Genomic DNA, 13,528 nt, shown 5'->3' with positions numbered 1-13,528 from the left:
ATGTAATGAAGTAGTCCATTTTGGATAATTACATCCACTAGTCTCTGGTAGATATCACAAACTTGGAAGGAAATCTATCCCTAAACCATGCGGACCTACAAGATCCGGTTGTAAACATGAAAGAGGACCTGGAAGATAGCGCGACCAAATAAACAAGTGCTTTAGAAAATCAAGCAATAATGGAGCATCTCCAATTAAGCCAAGATGAAGACCAAGAGGACGATGATCTGAGTCAGCATTAGATGGTCTTTACTTGTAGGAACAAGGGGAAAATTTTAATAATCCTAACTATACAAGTCTCACTTATAATGAAGTGAATACGATTCCAACTTAAGTATATCATAGTACTTTCTACATGAATTGTTGTGCCTATAGATAAAGTATAGCTTGTGTAAGATTAAGCTGGTGAATTAGATTTCACTCCGAAAGGTAGTTCTCAAACTGACGTATATTGAACTCCTAGCTAAGAAGACCAAGGTTTTCAATCCATGCCATTAGTTTAGATGTATTGTTTATATTCACTAATCCATACTTTTAGTGATTGGTTAACAGGTCAAGGAATTGACTAGATTAATAGAGGTAGGGATTTTGGTGATGCACCTTTACCTTTTTTGTTTTCTAATGCCCTTTTTCCTTGAGGTGAGTGTATGATACTTTTCCTCATCATAATAAGTATTCAATTTAATCAATTTAATTTTATTTCATTTTTAACACTAGAATGGTAACAAGACACTTTTATGTCCTTGGACACTTTTGTGTCCTGTTAAGTGACCATTTTTCTTGAATTATTTGAAGAGTATGAAAATGAATTTCTAGGTGCTATATATCCACAAAGTTGCCTTATGAGCTGAAAAAAACTTAGCATTTGTTTTTCAGTATCCATCTCACCATTAACCTTACTCTTGCACGACATTTTTGAACCTAAACTGTGTGAAAAAATGGGTCCTATTTTTGGCTTTTTTTCAATTTTTGTCAACTATACCACTCTAAACTTCATGTTTGTGAGGTTTAGATGGCTAGAGGTTAGGCCTTCATAATTCTCAACATGTTTTGATGCTTGTAGGGAGAGCTAAGTGTTAAAATTGAAAGTTATGACCAATTTACAAGAATTGCATAATCCTGTTTTTTGGCCAAAATGAGCACTTTTATGATTTTTTTGGTGGCTTTCTTGATATCCAAATTCAATTTTGATTGTGTAACTGTAATGTATAACATAAAGCTAATCTTCCTTGAGTTTTGGGGGACCTAATATGCTATATAGCATAGTATATGATGATGGTTGAGTTTTTTGATTGCTGAAGAATACGATACATTTTAGAGTAGCAAGTATAACTTTCTCAATATTGCTAGTTTCTTAGACCGATTGTGTGTATTTTGTAGGTAGTGACCATATCTAATCATAGACTACAAACTTGGCTAGATATTGAGTAGTTTCTATGGGTTTCTAGAGGTCATAATGCTAAACCCAGTTTTTTCATGTTTGCTGTATTTAGCACTCTATCATTGCCCCCAAGGTTCCAATTGTAAGAGATCCATTATCCTTTTGACATGCTCCATGGCTCCTTTTGAATCCAGAGGCCCAAAGGGAAGTAAGAAAACATTTATATAGTATCTGTATTGAGTGTGACTATAGAAACTTTGATGATAGGTCCGCAGAATGGCAAAAATGCAACTTTTTTGTACCTATTTTTTTTGCCCCAAAAAAAATTAGTGAGGTAAAAGAAACCATATGTTTTGATCACTAACCCATTGAAGTTAACGTGGCATTTTATCTCATGTCCTACAAAAATCTCCACTCTTATTTATATGCAATCAACCGTAAGAAATTGTTGTTTTGGGCAAAATGCACTGGTCCATCAACTTTGGAGGCTTGTAGTGACCGAGGGATGAGAAAAATTACAAGTTTCTCATTTTTTCCGTATGTAGTAGTTATTGAACTATAAGCTCATGAAAGGATTTTTCAAAATGAGTGGATCTACTATGTTTTTGGAATTTTTTCCCAAAACCTTGAAAGGACACTTTTATGTCCTGTTAGGTTACCATTCTAGTGTTAAATATGCTTTGAATGAACTTTCACCCACTTATCTCTTTAGGTAGATGACAAGGTCATGTTTGAGGAAAGGATTCTAGGGGTTAGTGTACGTAGTACCTCCTCTGTCAAGCTTCCCTTTTCATATGTTAACAACTACAGGCATTAAATTTCTTTTAATTGATTTTCTATCAAAGATTATATAGCTACAAGGTTAGCAATCGTTTTTTTGAATTGCCACATGTTGCTCTTACTGTATATAAGGCTGCAAAATCTGGGCTTCCAAATCAAGGAGATTGATGTAGCCAATTTGGAGCAAGGTTTATGATGAATGCCACCTTCACATATTGAACATCACTATGGGAGACATATTCCATAGGTGAAGAATATGAGTCTCTAGGAGGATTGACACATGCACCTTCTTTCCTAATAATGTAGCGGGATGGAGTCTCTAAGTGTTGATCAAGTCTCACAGACCATTTCAAGCATTTGATATAAGGAAAAATTTTAGTGGGGCCAAAATTTGTTAGGCGTATCAACGCATGTTTCAAAATGCTTGCCATAAACCATCCATAATCCAAAATTCAATCATAAATCATAATCCGTTACCCATGACATGGGTGAGGACTCCACCCCTCTTTACGTGATACATAACCATTTTGCAAACCACTTTAGCACACCAATGGTTGCAAGAAAATTGATAGAACAAACATACCAAAAAAATAATCCAAGAGCCACACTAGCTAATACAACAAAAAAAACATAAGCGTATCAATAATTACAAGGGAAATCTCAGTCCTTGATTATAAGCTATAATCATCAATGAACCCAAGTGCCACACTTGGAGTTTTAATTGCACTCATTGTTGGCAAACTCATCCAATACACATGGTCCTTAAAAACAAATTGTTTTAATGTATAAAAAAAATTTGACTAGCAAGTAAACATAATCTCAAATCACCAACTTAAAATATTTGAACTACATGTGAACAACATACCACAATTGTACATCTTCCTCCTTCTGCATAGAGCTAGTTTTTTTAAACTTAAAAGGATGAAAAACAGTACACATACGCACATGAGACATCCACACATTCTCTCTGAGATTCCATGCACATTATAACCTCATTACATAACTATAATCATGACACAAAACAGTCCCATCACTTTTTTGGCCAACCATATGCACATTATAACCTCATTACATAACCATAATAATGACACAAAACAACCCCATGATCGCTTTGGCCAGCCATATACCCTAATTTCATCCTTATGGATAAAAGAACTTTTAATTTTTTTTTTGGATGCATGCACCGTACACACAAGAGATAGTGTTTGACCCATGTCAATGCATCAAGCTCAACCCTGTAACATAGGTTATCATCATAGCACATGCATCACTCCATTGATATGAACCTCGTGCTAACACTATGGTGAAAAAAGAAGCCTTTATATGCAAAGTTAACCACACATTCAAGTTAGAAAAGCATACATCTTCACATAAGGTCAAATTGGTGGAAACAACTCACCGAAACTAATCATAAAGCATATATAAACTTTATATCAAACCCGCAATCCCATACGGTACTGCTCTTTGGTAGCACCCTTACACGAGTAGGCACTCCCACACCAAAAGCACTTGATAACTCATACTCTAGTGGTGGTTTAACTTCAATTATCATGATATCCAAACAAGGTCTTGACTTCATTAAGTGAACTGCTCTGTCCTATCAATACATATGACAGCCTTCCAAAGAGTATAATGTCTAAAAACAACTAAAACATGATTAGGGTTTAAAAAGAAGTCACGTACGTTTGGTGCATATACACCACACATGAATCTTAATTATCACTTAAGTTTGAAAAAAAAATTTACTTAAAAAAAACAAATGATTTAAAACCATTTCGTTACATAATTTCATCATTGTTTTAATAATTTATTTTCTCAAACAAAAATAATTTATGTTCAAGTCCAGAAGGTCGACGTAAAAGATAATACTAGCCAAGCCCAAAATGTCAAAGTAAAAGTTGTGGGAAGACCAAAAACCAACTTCAGATGAGGATCAAAATGTGTGTAAGTATCAGCTTTCAAGGGTGAGGTTTCCGTCGAAGCTAGCATTGAAAGCACAGCCTAAATAGGCAATGTCCACCCTTCTTTTTGAGGAGCCCGGCCCTGTACAAGGCGGAATGATGCGCCATACATGTTTTGTGTAATCGTAGAGATACAAAGAAGCACCCGCCAGCAGAAGCACCTGGCTGCAGCTTGCGATGCAGAAGGAGTTCCGTGGGAGCGTTCGAAGCCTGATGTCAAAAGCAGCCCCCTCTAGCGCCATCCAATCTTGGGTGGCAAAGTCAAACTGAAAGACGTGGACGCGTAGGAAGGTGGAATCAGTATATTCAAGGCGCTCTAGAGCCACGACGAGAAGGTGCTCACCAAGCTGCACCATGTGGAAGCGGAGGTGCTGCGGGGTGCGCCGCTGGCCTGCGTTATAATTGTGCGGCATGGATATCCTTGACCATAAGTGGTGATCAAATCGAGGGCTATTCCGCCTGAAGAAAGCGATACGAGGCCCTGAACTTATTGTACTAGTGTCGTGCTTGTAGTAGAAGCTGTCAAAATTCTCGCTGCCGTTGTCGAACAGGTTGCCGATATACAGCTCTTCTCGCCGTGTCTGCGTTCTGAGGTCATAAGTCTCCACTCGCACTGCTCTTGCCGACGCAAGAACCAGAATCAGGCAGGTCTGTACTATGCCTCCATCACCTGCTCTCTGCTACATGTGCGCCATCCTCCATCCTCCACTGAATGCGGCCTTCTGATCTGGTGGAAAGGCATCGTTCAAAAGGCGGGAGAAGGGAGTCAAGGGCTTGCTGATCACCAGCGTCCCATACGCTCACAATATTCCTGTGGCCCTTGAAGAACTCCCAGCACACTATGCCTCCCTTGCCACCGGCCACTGGCGATATTAGGGGCCTATTAAACTCCAACAATATTCCTGTGGCCCTTGAAGAACTCCCAGCACACTATGCCTCCCTTGCCACTGGCCACTGGCGATATTAGCGGCGTATTAAACTCCAACAATTTTTTGCCGGCGCAGGAATCCAGTTCCATGCGTCGGTTTTTGGGTCGAAGGCCACCCACTCGCACTGCCTGCTGGCCAGGCCAAGTGCAGCTTTATTTTCCGGCATTTTTCCGCAGAGAAACCAGGGAAGCTGCTCTGCGTCAGCGCCATCAGCGCTGCAGATCATTCTATCAGAGCTAATTGACTCAGGAAACGCATCAAATTACGGAGAGAGAGAGAGAGAGAGAGAGAGAGAGAGAGAAAGCAGAGAGAGCAGAGCTTACGAGATTGAATGAGATTGGGCATGCAGCTGCTTCCTCCAAGAGACTTCGTGCCAGGAGCGGACAGTGCCAAGATTTTGGGAGAGAGGATGGCTTCGTGCCAGGAGGGGCACGTGGCACTCAACCGGACCAGATCCCTGGCGGGCACTGTGGTGAGGCAGCGCTCCACCAATTCCTGCGGAAGGACATGCCAAATATTGGAAGACAATATTGGCAGACGAGCAACATTCTTCTCCTCCTGTTGATCATCTTTCGTGACATCCGCCATTATGTAGTGTAGTCTAGTAAACGCCAAAATTGAGTGATTGCGAGATCTAGTCTACTGCAAGTGATCGCTCACGGAGACAAGACACTCCTTTATATCAATTTGGGTGTGTTTCAAAACTTAAGCCCTAGCCTAAATTAGTTTCATCCCCACCTCAAATTTTCCATGCACTAAAGAAGGCTCACCTCAACTCTACCGTGAGAGGCACCATCTGTTATATAAGCACTGAAATATGAGTGCTTCAAGTGATCACGATGAGACATTAAGTACTAGCTTGGTAGTTATGTTGAATGGGGACGACGAGATGAATGTAGATCCTGACGAAGAAGCTACCACACTCGATCTCCACTCTCATATGGTGGAAATGCTGCACTTGTTGTTCGTCTACACTTCTTTTTTATCTCTATTGATCCTCTTTCATATTCTTTGTGAAGCTGGCTCTATAAATGTGTGCTAATTCTGTGGCAACCGGATTCTTCATTGGGTGATTTAGTTGGATGTGATTTGGAAGTTCATGATAGTGATAGATATTCTTGAGGAAGATCTGTGCCATCCCTTCTTATATGATTGACTTGCAAGTCGCTGGGATGAAATGTGTCATCTTTTTGAGTTTATCTGAGATAAAATTCTCCGTTAACTTCAATGGGTTGGTGATAAAAACTAATGGTTACTTTTGTTTCACTATTTCTTTTTGGGGCAAAACAAGTAAGTACAAAATAGCTGCATTTTTGCCATTCTGCGAACCTATCATCAAACTTTCTATATTCACGCTCAATACAGATACTACATACATGTTTTTTTAGTTGCTTTGGGCCTTTGGATCCAAAAGGAGCCATTGAGAATGTCAAAAGAATAATAGATCTCTTACTAAGTGGAACCTTGGGGACAATGATGAAGTGCTAAATACAGCAAACATGACAAAACTGCGTTTAGCATTATGACCTCTAGAATCCCATAGAAACTACTCAATATCTAGCCAAATTTATAGTGTATATATGATTAAATATGGTTACCACCTAAAACACACACACAATTGGTCTAAGAAACTAGCAATATTGAAAAAGCTACACTTGTTACACTAAAATGTCTCGTATTCTTCAGCAATCGAAAAACTCAATTATCATCGTATACTATGCTATATAGCATATTAGGTCCCTTGAACTCAAGGAAGATTAGCTTTTTGTTATAATGACACTTACACAATCAAAATTGCATTTCTTGTAATTTTGTCATAAGTTTCAATTTTAGCACCTAGTTTTCCCTAGAAGCATCAAAACATGTTGAGAACTACGAAGGCTTATCCTGTAGAAATCTAAACCTCACAAACACGAAGTTAGAGTGGTATAGTTGCAAAAACTTGAAAAAAAGTCAAAATAAGGACACGTTTTTTCACACAATTCATGTTCAAAAATGTTGTGTAAGAGTAAGATTAACGGTGAGATCGATATTCCAAAAAAATTGTCAAGTTTTTTTCAGCTCATAAGGCAACTTTGTGGATATATAGCACCTAGAAATTCATTTTCATGGTCTTCAAATAATTCAAGCAAAATGGTCACTTAACAGGACAGAAAAGTGTCCAAGGACATAAAAGTGTCATGTTATACCAGACTAGAGTTAAGATGGAAAGTGGTACACATATGTACGAAAGAAATCCACACATGCCCTCTCAAGTTCCATGCACATTAAAACCTCATTACATAACCATAGTTATGACAAATATGCACATGAGACATCCACACATGCCCTCTCAGCTTCCATGCACATTAAAACCTCATTACATAACCATAGTCATGACACAAAACAGTCCCATCACTTTTGTCAACCATATCTTGTAATTCCTTCTTATGGGCAAAATAGATTTTTTCTTATTTTTGGATGTGCACACAAGGCACACAAGAGATAGTTTTTGACCCCATATTAGTGCATCACACTGAGCCCTATAACAAAGGTTATCATCATAGCACATCGCTCCATTGATATGAAACTCATGCTAACACTATGATGCAAAAAGAAAGCTTTTTTCTGCAAAACCAACCATACGGTTAGGGTTAGAAAAGCATACATTTGTAGATGTATATATGGAGGTCAAACAAGTGGAAACAACTCAACAAAACTAACCATAAAGCATATATGAACTTCACATCAAACCCACAACCTCATACGATACTCCTCTTTGGTAGCATCCTTACATTAATAGACACTCCCACACAAAAAGCAATTGATAACTCATACTCTCATCATGGCATTGGTGGTCTTGACTGGGTTAAATGGTTGTTCTATCCGACCAGCACATATGGTAGCCTTCCCTTTGAGGAACCTAGCCTTGTAGAAGGACTTTAGATGTCTAGATGATAGTTTTAAATTAATTTCGATGACTTGATTTCATATCAAATAAACAAATGAACTTAGCAAAAATTAAAGATTTGAGACTATAGACATGGAATGAAACAACTAAAATACATTCAAGTTTAGATATTAGTGCTCTGGAAAATTTAATCTCAAAGTACAACTAGCACAAAGCCCATTGATAAGTATTCTTAATCTCACTAAGCTCTAAAAGATAGAAAGATCAAGGGCACAAGACTAGAGAGTCTCAAAAAAGGATTAGTGGGGCCTATATATAGGTTTTGTGACTAGATCTTGATTGATCAAAATAGAAAGATAGTGTAGAGTAACTAGTGGTAACTCCTCAAGATAACTCAATCATCTTCTAAGTCAAATATTCAGGAATAACCTGTCACCCAACCTGCATCTCTCCAAGGACTAGTTCTCACCTTGTACAACGAGTACACTACTTTAAGAGCCATGCCTCTCTGGGGCCACCATAAAGAAACTAGCCATGCAGAGGGAGTGTAGATGAGCCTAACAAAAAAGAAGATTTATGCGACATTCTTCATCAAGCATAGCCATAGCTGGTCATCTATCCTGACCATGGAATATGCAACATAGGTGGCCCTAGTTTTGTATCAAAGCTACCATAAGAAACATTGCACATGAGCATCTTGGATATGCAAAAACAATCCTTTCCAAGACAATTAAGCTATAAATAGTCTTTACTCTTACACGCTTGCCATAACTTATTCCATAATAAAAAATTTAATCATAAATAATAATCCATATCCCATCACATAGTTGCAAAATTTTTGATAGTATAGCCATACCAAAAAACAATCCAAGAGCCACACCAGGTAGCACAACGAAAAAAGCATAAGCATAGCAATAATCACAAGAGAACCAAACTCCCACACTTGGAGTTTTAACTGCACTCATTATTGGTAAACTCGTCCAACACAATGGTCCTTAAAAACAGATTTTTATGTATAAAAAGAATCCCCTCTTTATGTCTATGTCCCTCTCTTATGTCTAGCATGGAACAATTTTTTTTGACTTTGTTGGCTCATTTTCCTTGACCTGGTTTTGTCTGATAATCTGATCGTCTATGCATGGATTTGCTTGCATCGCTGGTGTGAATAGAGACTCTAGGTTGTCCTTGCCAATTGAATGTGAGAACCATGTGACTAAGAACAACTTCACTGATGGGAATATTTTCTCCATAATGTAACTCCTTATGGGAAAGTAGGCCAGAGTTTTCCCAATGGGACAAAAAAAAGGGAATAGTAACTTCTCCAAGTGGGAAAATTGACACAATTGACTTCTAGCATAAGGGAAATCAATCAGCTCCACTTTTCCCACCTTGCAAACGTGAAACTTACTTTCCCTTGTGGGAAGTGCCCACATAGACATAGATTCATTTTCCTAATTTGAAGATGGTTTAATTTTCCACATTAATAAATCAAGATTAAAAGGATTTTTTTCTAAAAACTACATGCTTTTTAACTTAGCTAGTGTAAATTTAGAGTCTAGCAATTCTTAACTTCAAAAAAGCACCACTTGTGCCACTTGTTCAGTTCTATACTAAGGTTTTAATATGAGCACAAAATTTTTTCTTTTTTAAATGGTTCCTTTGACCTTTGCATAATCAATACTTATTTTATTGTTGCCTATGTATTAAATCCTTACTTGATCCTCAAAAGCAGACTGTGACTAACAATTAACTAATAGAATATGTCGACTATCTCACATGCATAATCTATGATAAACAAGAAAAATTGATAGGACCTTTTAGTTTGTGCTTGAAAGAGGCAACACTATGTAATCAATAAATCTACAAATATTAGTCCAATTAGGGTTGCTACCATCGGAACAAGATTACGATTGACAAGGACCACATGAATAGTTGGACAACCCAAGTTTTGTGTTCTTCCACTTCGATGGCCTCTATGCCGCTTATGGTTGTAGAAAGTCTCTCTAAATAATATAATTCCCCATCTTTATGATTTGAGAGAGAGAGAGAGAGAGAGAGAGAGAGAGAGAGAGAGAGAGCCCTTTGCTTTGTATATTCCCTCTTACCCTCCCCTAGTTAGGGAATTCTATTCCTGAATTTTTCAAAAGGTTGATGAGGCATAAGTTTCAAAGCTTGCAATCTACTTGCAATCCAAGGGTAAATAATTGCCTCCAAGATTGTCATCACGACTTCACAAGGGACTAGAGATTCTCCTACAATTGCACTTATACCCCTCCCACCAAGGCCTTCTAGGCCAAAAACAAGACTACTCATTAAGTGTGTTTGATGAGCACCCAATCGTTGTTGTGGACAAATTCGTTAAGGTTAAACTAGAAAAACATCTAGCTCTACTTAATTGAAGATTGGAATGTGACAATTATTAATCTCTAAATTATAAAAAACTTCATATTAATTTTGTTCATGTTTGCTTGAACTTATTTGTCATGAGTCCGTGATGATATGCACGTAGACCAAGAAATCAAAGACTAGAAGAATCATGTGGTCCTTTAAAACTAAGCATTGCTTACAACTATTTTAAATTTTACCTCGATCATGTTATGGTTAGAAGCGTACACTCACCCTATCCATGACAATTGCATAAAAAGTAGTAGCTTAGATAAAGACTTCTATCTAGCTATATATATATATATATATATATATATATATATATATAATATATTATATATATATATATATATATATTATATATATATATATATATATATATATATATATATATATATATATATATATAATATATATATATATATATATATATATACATACCTCTATCATGTATGGGTAGAAGCTTACACTCACCTTCTCCATTACTGTTGCATAAAAAGTGGTACCTTGGATAAATGATTTTACTTGTCTATATAACCTTACAAACAAACTACATAATGCATAACATTCTCGAATCTCCATCATTGAAATTCTAGGCCTTAAACATTTATAAAGAGATAGCATGCTAAAATAGAGGGCATGTAGAAATTCAAGCAATTGAAATTTAAAGAAAAGATGTGTATGAAATCAAAATAGCATCACCGTTGAATCATTGTCACAAAGGATAGAAAAAGAAGCAACTTGTCAAATTCCATCAAAACAAAAGTGTCTCATTTTTTTTATTGGCAACTAAGAGAGGTACTATGATGGCGGACCCAAGCTACATAGTATTGCAAAAGAAGTGATTGATCCATAGTCACGAAGCACTCTTTGAAGAAAGACTTGTTAGATGTACGTGCCTCTTTGATGGCTTTCCACAACTTCCTGAACATCTCATCTACATCATGTTGATCCATTGCCTTCATTGCAATGCGTATCAATTCTTCATTTTTCATTTCCTTTGTTGTTGCAAGGAACTGTAAATAATAAAGTAGTTTATAAAAGAGGAGAAAACGAAGTCATGATTTTTCAAACAACTCATGGACACGTAAACCTTATAAACCTATATTTATACCTTGCTCAAGGTGCAAGTATCCATCTTACTCTTCTTGATTGTCTTCTTGTTAAGCAAACTTGTGCGGCTTTGATCCTATTAGCATAAAAGATTCAAGAGTTCTATGAACAAGACAAAGCAACATATCAATAATGATAATCTTGCTTGAGAATTGCTTACATTCTCTAATAAGGTATCTATGAATCTTGCTGGAGTCTTTATAGGCCTAGAGGACCTTGATGTATGTACTTTCTGCCAAAATTGTGTAAGAATAGATGCACATTTAGTAGTTGTTAGATAGTGACTTACAATAAGCATTACAAATTAACCAATGTAAGATTTAAGGTGAAAACCACACCAAATATGTTTTAGGACTAGTTAACAAGTTGTTGGTTAGGTTATCAAAGGCCTACAAAAGATTAACAAACAATGGAGTAAGTGGCAGCTTCACAAATAAGAAAGTAAACTACTTCATCGTTTTACAAACGGTGTAAAGAGTGTATGGCATTACCTTCCTCTTCTTTGAGGCATTTTGATGTATTAAGCCATCAAAGGCCTAAAAGAAAATGCAAGATTGTTTAGTATGTACCCCATTTAAGCCATATTACATAACTTTAAGATAGTGTAACATGCAATCAATAGGATACCCTTTCCTTTTTTGAGATACCAAGACTTTTTAGAAAGAGCTCATTGACTTGATATTTTTGTCTTTAGGAATCCTAATATTTTTCATTTGCATATCAAGCATAAACCACATTTTTTAATGTGAGAACACATAGGCACATGGTCTCAAATCTAAATACATACCATCATCTTGTTGATACTTGCAAATTTTATCTCCTTATCCCTTGCATTAGGATTTTCACAAAGCTGCAACACACAAAATGTCAATTCTAAAAGCATTAAAAAACCAATGGCACTTAAGTAGGAAAAACCTTTACATACCGTTGGGTTTGATTTATTTAACTCCAACACATTTTCCTCCTCATAATCCACAAAAACATGGGTGGAAGTAGTTGCATCTAAGTCTTCATGCTGCACATTTTCCATGAACACGGTATGAGTTTAGAGAACTTACTAGGCGATGTGTCAAAGATTTTATATTTATTTATTCAAGTCATCTATACAAGAGTTCTCCACTTACCAATTCACTTGGCTTTTCCCCCTTTGTAATGGTGGCCTCTTCCACTTTAGAATTAGCAAGTTTGTTGTTTCTTTTCACCACTTCACTAGGAATCTTCACCTTATCAATTGTGGCTTCTTCCACCTGAAGGATATTTCCATTGTATAACGGGATCCTATAGAACTTAGTGAGAATCTCCTTGTCCTAAAATGTATTGATAAGATCATGTCATAAAATCCATCTTTAAAAAAATAAGTTTGAAAGTAACATACACTTTGAGTGAATAATCGCCAATGGATTTGATCCTCCTAGCCCCACAAACTTGTCATGTTTGGGTGGAATCACATCATAGTTGCATAACAATGTTTCATTCACATGGTCTCCATGAGTCTTTGCCTATAACATAACAAAAAACAAGCTAGAAGCTAGTGGCATGCTTAAACAAGGAGTGAGTATCATAATTGAGGTAGTAATGATTCAATTGTCTCCACCTCTTGTTTTGATCCTTGTGTCTCAAGCATAACCACGTGCTCCTTCACTTGCATGTCATCACAATCAATATCTATGCAAAAAACTTGGCTTCTTTCATGCTATTTTACAAGAAGTAAAAACGAACAAAGTAAGAACCTCAAATAAGGTAATCTAACAACTATAAATTAGCATGTAATTAATTACTCTTACCATGTTTGTAGTGCTATCATCATGGCAATAACTAGCCCCTCCGCTAGATATGGTGGTACAATCCTTATTCTTTGTACCAAGAGAGCATAACCATGAGATAAATATGACATGTGCAAAACTTAAAATGGACAATAAAAAGTCATATCTTAAAGAACATATAATGTATATCTTACCATTGTATAGCAATCCCATTCAATGGCTCAGGGATATAACAATCTTGCACAAAAGTTTCCGTAAAAGGGTCTCCTCCATCTTCATCTACGTGATTAGCATAAGAGGATATGCTCATGGGATCGCCATAGGTG

The 13,528-nt window shown here is 36.8% G+C and overlaps 2 pseudogenes; both read right to left on the bottom strand.

Annotated features, from left to right (window-relative positions):
* Nucleotides 1-4,112: 4,112 nt before the first annotated feature.
* LOC147465121 (uncharacterized) lies at nucleotides 4,113-5,639 on the bottom strand (annotated as a pseudogene).
* A 400-nt stretch (nucleotides 5,640-6,039) lies between these two features.
* Nucleotides 6,040-13,512, bottom strand: LOC147465120 (uncharacterized; annotated as a pseudogene).
* Nucleotides 13,513-13,528: the final 16 nt, after the last annotated feature.

This window comes from Adiantum capillus-veneris, chromosome 1, assembly GCF_014529385.1.
Source record: "Adiantum capillus-veneris isolate H3 chromosome 1, ASM1452938v2, whole genome shotgun sequence".
Taxonomy (NCBI): domain Eukaryota; kingdom Viridiplantae; phylum Streptophyta; class Polypodiopsida; order Polypodiales; family Pteridaceae; genus Adiantum; species Adiantum capillus-veneris.
This window is presented reverse-complemented; position numbering and strand designations above follow the sequence as displayed.